The sequence below is a fragment of the Pteropus medius genome, unplaced genomic scaffold, assembly GCF_902729225.1.
Source record: "Pteropus medius unplaced genomic scaffold, Ma_sr-lr_union100, whole genome shotgun sequence".
NCBI classification, from domain to species: domain Eukaryota; kingdom Metazoa; phylum Chordata; class Mammalia; order Chiroptera; family Pteropodidae; genus Pteropus; species Pteropus medius.
In genome coordinates, this window is record NW_024347788.1 from 4,833,252 (window position 1) to 4,838,825 (window position 5,574).

A 5,574-nucleotide genomic window follows, 5' to 3' on the forward strand; every position below is an offset into this window, starting at 1 on the left:
TGTTATTTAATGAAACCCTGGTAACTAAAATTTTTGCAGATTACATGAATGCAAAGTGAAGACTTCTTGTATATATTAATCGATTTGAAATTTTGGAAAAAAATGGAAACATTTCTGAAAAAAATATAAAGTGCTAAAATTGGCACGAGAAATAACAAACCATTTGTCTAAGCCAATAGATATTAAAGAAATTAAAATTGAATCCAAAACTCTAAGGCCCAGATGCTTCTATAGTCACGTTAAACACCTGCTTTCATGTGATAACCAAAAATACAACAAAACAAAAATCATAGTTTCTATGGAACTAACAGAGAGTATTGAATCCAAGGAAACTATGATGACCTGAATTACAAAATGCGCCAATGCAAACCACACACAGATAAGCAGAGAGTGACAGTGCTCTCATACCTTACTTGTGCACCTGGTCTGGATACGGGTTGGCCTTGTATAGACAAAGAGACACTGCAAATTATAAAGAAAACAGGATTTTGGGGAGCTGAAATTGAGAACCTAAAAATATATAATTTTAAAATTATATGGACTTGAGAAGAACTAGAATAGCCAAAACAACTTTGAAATTGAAGAAAAAAAGACCTTATATTACCAGATTCTAAGTCCTAATATAAAACTATAGTTAAGAGGAGTTTTTTTTTTTTGCTTTTTTTTTGTAAACATAGAAAAATATTTTAATGAAGAAACCAAATAGAGTCTAAAAGTAAACACAATTTTACGGCCAGTTAATTTTCATCAACGTTACTAAAGCAATTCGATGAAGAAAGAATAAATTTTAAAACACATTATGTTGGGAAAATTAAGTAGCCATAAGCAAAATAATTAACTATACCTTTTCCTCATACCAAATTCAAAATTGAAATAGATCACAGAAATAAATACTAGAAATAAAATGCTAAAACTTTTGTAAATAAATGTAAGAAAATATCATAGCGACCTTGGGTCTGACAAAGATTTCTTAAATATTAAACAAAAAACAAGATATTAAAAATAAATAAATTTAACATCATTAAAATGTAATTTCTGTTCCTCTAAATACTCTGCAAAGGTAATGAAAAGTGAAGCAAAGAACAGTGAAAACAATATTCTCAGAACATATCCAACAAAGAAATGGTATCTAGCATATGTAAAAATCTTTTACCCAATCATAAGAAGACAAAGTACAAATTTTAAAAAAACTGAATAAAAAAATTTAAAAAGCAATAAATTTGATCAGACACTTAGTAGAGAAGACATTTAGATTTGAAAAAAAAAAAGTGCAACTTGCTAACATTGTCAGAAATAAGGGAAATAAAATTAAAACCACAATACGATCTTACTACTCACACACACACACACACACACACAAACTGGAAATAATTCACATGATTACTAATAATTGAAGAGATGAACAAGCTCCTTTATATTAATACAATAGAATATTAATAGCAACAAAAAATGAACTATAGATACAGATGACAAAACGTGGGCATTTAAAAATAAATATGCTAAGCGAAGGTAGTCAGAAAAAAATGAATCTAAACTGTGTGATTTTTTTTACATAAAATTCTAGAAAATGTAAATGAATCTGCTGTGACAAGAATGAGGGAATCTGCTAGGAATGAGGGAATGGAAAAGAGAACAATGGATTCTAATGGCACCCAAAGAAACGTTTGAGATTAGAGATATACTCATTTTCTTGGTTTAGTGATGGTTTCACAGGTATATATATATATATATATATATGCTGAAATGCGTTCAGTGGTATACTTTACATATATGCAGTTTATCAGACATCAATAATATCTCAAAATATTTATTGAAAATACAGGCTGAGTTTGTAACAGAAGAAGCAGAATGAATCCTATAAATGTGTACTATTCATGTAACTTAAAATTACTTTCAAAACAATATTGCACAATTTACAATAACAAAACTGATGCACAAAAAACACATTTAACTGATTGTTTATGGGAAGAAGAACGGCATAAAAGTTTAGTAAATGTTTATTAATAAATATACAGTTTATGTATGAAAGAAGTTATAGACAAATATGACAATTATGATAAAATTAAGAATATATTTTATTCACCTTAAGGTCCAAAATTAAAGCAATAACACTTACTGTAAATAAATTCTTCAAATTCTGAAAATTTCTATCCTTTCCAAATGTTAAAGGAAGTAGTCATGGTGATGAACATTGAAGTACTTCTCAGTTCATTTAAAGTTCATTCAACAAGTATTAAAAGCCTCATCTATAACACGTGCCAGGCTGGAGTCCATGGTACATGGAATCGCTCTGGTTCTTCCTTAGACTGCAATTTTATTTGAGTGAAAAAAGCAGAGTGACTATTTCTTTCTTGTTTCAGGAACTTCTCACTCCTGCTATTTCTTCTGCCTGGAATTTCATCTGTTTTGTTTTTTGCCCGGGCTGATAATCACGGTCTTTTTGGTTTGGCTTAAACAACATCTCAAAGGAAGTAACTGATGACCCAGTCTAAGTAACATACCATATGCTTCATGCTTCCTCTTCTGGTTTGTCTCCAGCACTGTGCTTTATTTCCTTCCCTACTTGTCTTCTTTACTTTATTGCAAACTCCAGAAGGGAATTACATATTTGCTAATGTTCAATAGCTTTAGAAACTGACACGCAGCATGCACACGATGGATTTTTTTGAGCAAATGCATGAAATATATGTAAACACATAAAATTAATTCGATATTAATCTTAATAGTTAATTATTTGATTATGTATTAATTGTAAATTAGGTATTAATTAAATACTAATAAGATAATCGCAAAGGAAAAATAAAGTATATTGTGGTTTTCAACAATGATGGAAAAAAATAGTTATAGCGGTCCAGGAAATGTTTGGGGAGGCATACATTTATTTTCAGTACTAGATAATCCAAGGTCAAATGTACATTTTCTGACTTCACAGTTAACTTGAGGGAAAAAAAAAACTTACTGTAAAAGGTTAAAAGGCACAGCATAGAGAAATTGTAATAAATGCCATCATAGATATGAGATTTTTTTTCTCATCAGTTGATATAACAGACCAAAATGTGCTTCTGACTGGTGAGGTTAAAACTTCTAAATGAGGAAGTGTTTAGATACAGAACCAAGAAACTCTCCCACAGAAATATTTTGATATTCTTGTGACTTTGAGAGTCCTAGAATTTTTAAAGTACAACCACATGCCGAGTACTTCACAGATTAAATATGCATTAGCTTAGCGATATTTATGATTGAATTCTGCAACATTCTGTAGACTCTGAAAAAAAAATGCCTCTGTAGACACATTCCCATCAAGTGTCTTTAAGTGCCTATTTTTCTTAATTCCTGTACAAATGAAATTGCTAATCTTTATATACAGTGGTATAGCCACTGTTTGCAATTTTTATTTTAATGTAACTTTCATTTTATTATAACAACTGAATCTCTAAATGTGGTGATCAGATTTTATTTTCTAAAATTAGCATAATCATGTTTTGGTAAACCAAAATGTTAGAAAAATCTATTATACTCATTTTATATTAACTACTTATATTAATAAATATGCATGCACATGATCCCATGTATACATGCTAAAAGCAATAGGTCTGTTTATAAATTAAATATACTAAAGAAACTAAAAAATGGGAGTGAGCACACATGCATCAACACACACATGCACACTTATATGCTATTTGTATAGTCAGTCTTTATTCAGCAGAAAAGTTTGTTTCATTAGAAAATAAATGAGAGTAAAGATATAAAGCCAGTGGAATGATAATGGTTTTAAAAATCAAATACTGAAAAATACACTTGCTGCACATATTAACTGCTTTGCTCCTTAAAGCAACCAAACAAACCCTAAGCACTATTGGGTAAATATCACTGAACAGTTTCAATTTGACAGTTTAGTAGTACTGTAATGAGTCATAATTATAATTTCACCTTATTCCAACATATAGACTGTTTTAAAATCATTAGAGACAATTGATAAAAGATAGACCTCTAACCCTAATAGTCTTGAATTGGCTTTACTTTAAGAGGATAAGTGAGGTAATGAAAATTTTGGAAGGATAAAATATATAGGTACATAAAGTTCATAAAGAGTTTTTTTTTTTTGTTTTTGTTTTTGTTTTAAGTATGCATTTGATAGCAAACCCTTAGAGTTTCATATGGCTTAAAGGCATGCAGGTTTATCTATCCTGTGTAGCTGCCACATTTTATTTTTTATTAAGCGTACAGCACTCGGTATTCCCAGGTGGTCTCCCATCCAAGTACTAACCAGGCCTGATCCTGCTTAGCTTCCGAGCTCAGACGAGATCTGGTACGTTCAGGGTGGCATGGCCATAGACTAGCTATCACATTTTAATTGAGATATATAAGAAGTTTCTGATTGGGCACTTAATAGTCCTAACAGCTTGCTATTCTAGAGAAATTCAATTACAGTAAATACAGCAGTGTTAGTGGCCTAGCACTGGTCTCCTGAAGGAATAGCACTGAGATGCTGCATTTTACAAAATGAATACTTAATGATTTTTATTTTATAGAGATGAAAAGATGTATCTCAACAGTGGCAATTTGCATTATAATAACCGTTGCCGTTAGAGCTGGGTGGGATGGAGTAGGAACTAGATATTTTTATACTTATTTCAGTGTAAAAAAAAACTCCGATGTATTTTTAAATAACATGTTACCTAAGTTTTGTCTTATTTCCAGAATGTACTTTGAAAAGTTTGGCCTAATAAGAAGGACTGATAAACATAAGAAGGCAGAAATCACCGGTACGGTAAACAAGGAATAAAAATTCAGTTTTCAGTATGAAGGCAGATTACTTGAACAGAAAATTACCCTTAATAGGAGATTATAGTTAGGTGTAGCCCACCAGAATGAAACCTAAAAAGGATGTCAACAAAGAAAGAATAAATACAATCCAACAGTATGGATGTTTTGTTCTGTGTGGTTTTTTTTGTTTTGTTTTTTTGGTACTAGACTTCGTAAGACAATTTGATATTTAAAAACTTTTAATCTCAGACCTCAAAAATATTGTTATCCAACATGATCTTTTACAAAGTTTGGAATATACATGCACATATTCTTATCTTTTTCCCTAGACTGAGAATTCTTTGAATACAGGAACTGTGCTTATTTAACAGAATCGTATGATATTTTGTATCCAGGCATAAAAAAGTATTAAAAACATATCTGAACACCTTAAATTATCTACATAATTTGGATATTATCTGGAATGTAATATACTTTCTATTTCATGTTAAATATTCATCTATGTAAATATCTGGGGCATTTGGCGGGGGGTTATTGACTGGCACTTGTTGAACATCCATCATGTGTCACTGATGCATTATTGATTCACTCTCGCAACCGACATTCATTGAGCAGGCATTTACCTCCATATGGGGAAACAGATGTTTAGAGACATGTATAAAATTCTCATAGAGTTTATGTTTTAGTGGAGAAAACAGACAACTAACAAGTTATATCACTGCTAAAAATCGGTGCCGTGATGGCACAGAAAGCGGGATGAATGATAAAGAATGATAGATTGGGGAATGCTTGTTTAAGAAAGATTAT

The 5,574-nt window shown here is 30.8% G+C and overlaps 1 pseudogene; it reads right to left on the minus strand.

The window, feature by feature from the left end:
• Window positions 1-4,218: 4,218 nt before the first annotated feature.
• LOC120614472 (uncharacterized) lies at window positions 4,219-4,337 on the minus strand (annotated as a pseudogene).
• Window positions 4,338-5,574: the final 1,237 nt, after the last annotated feature.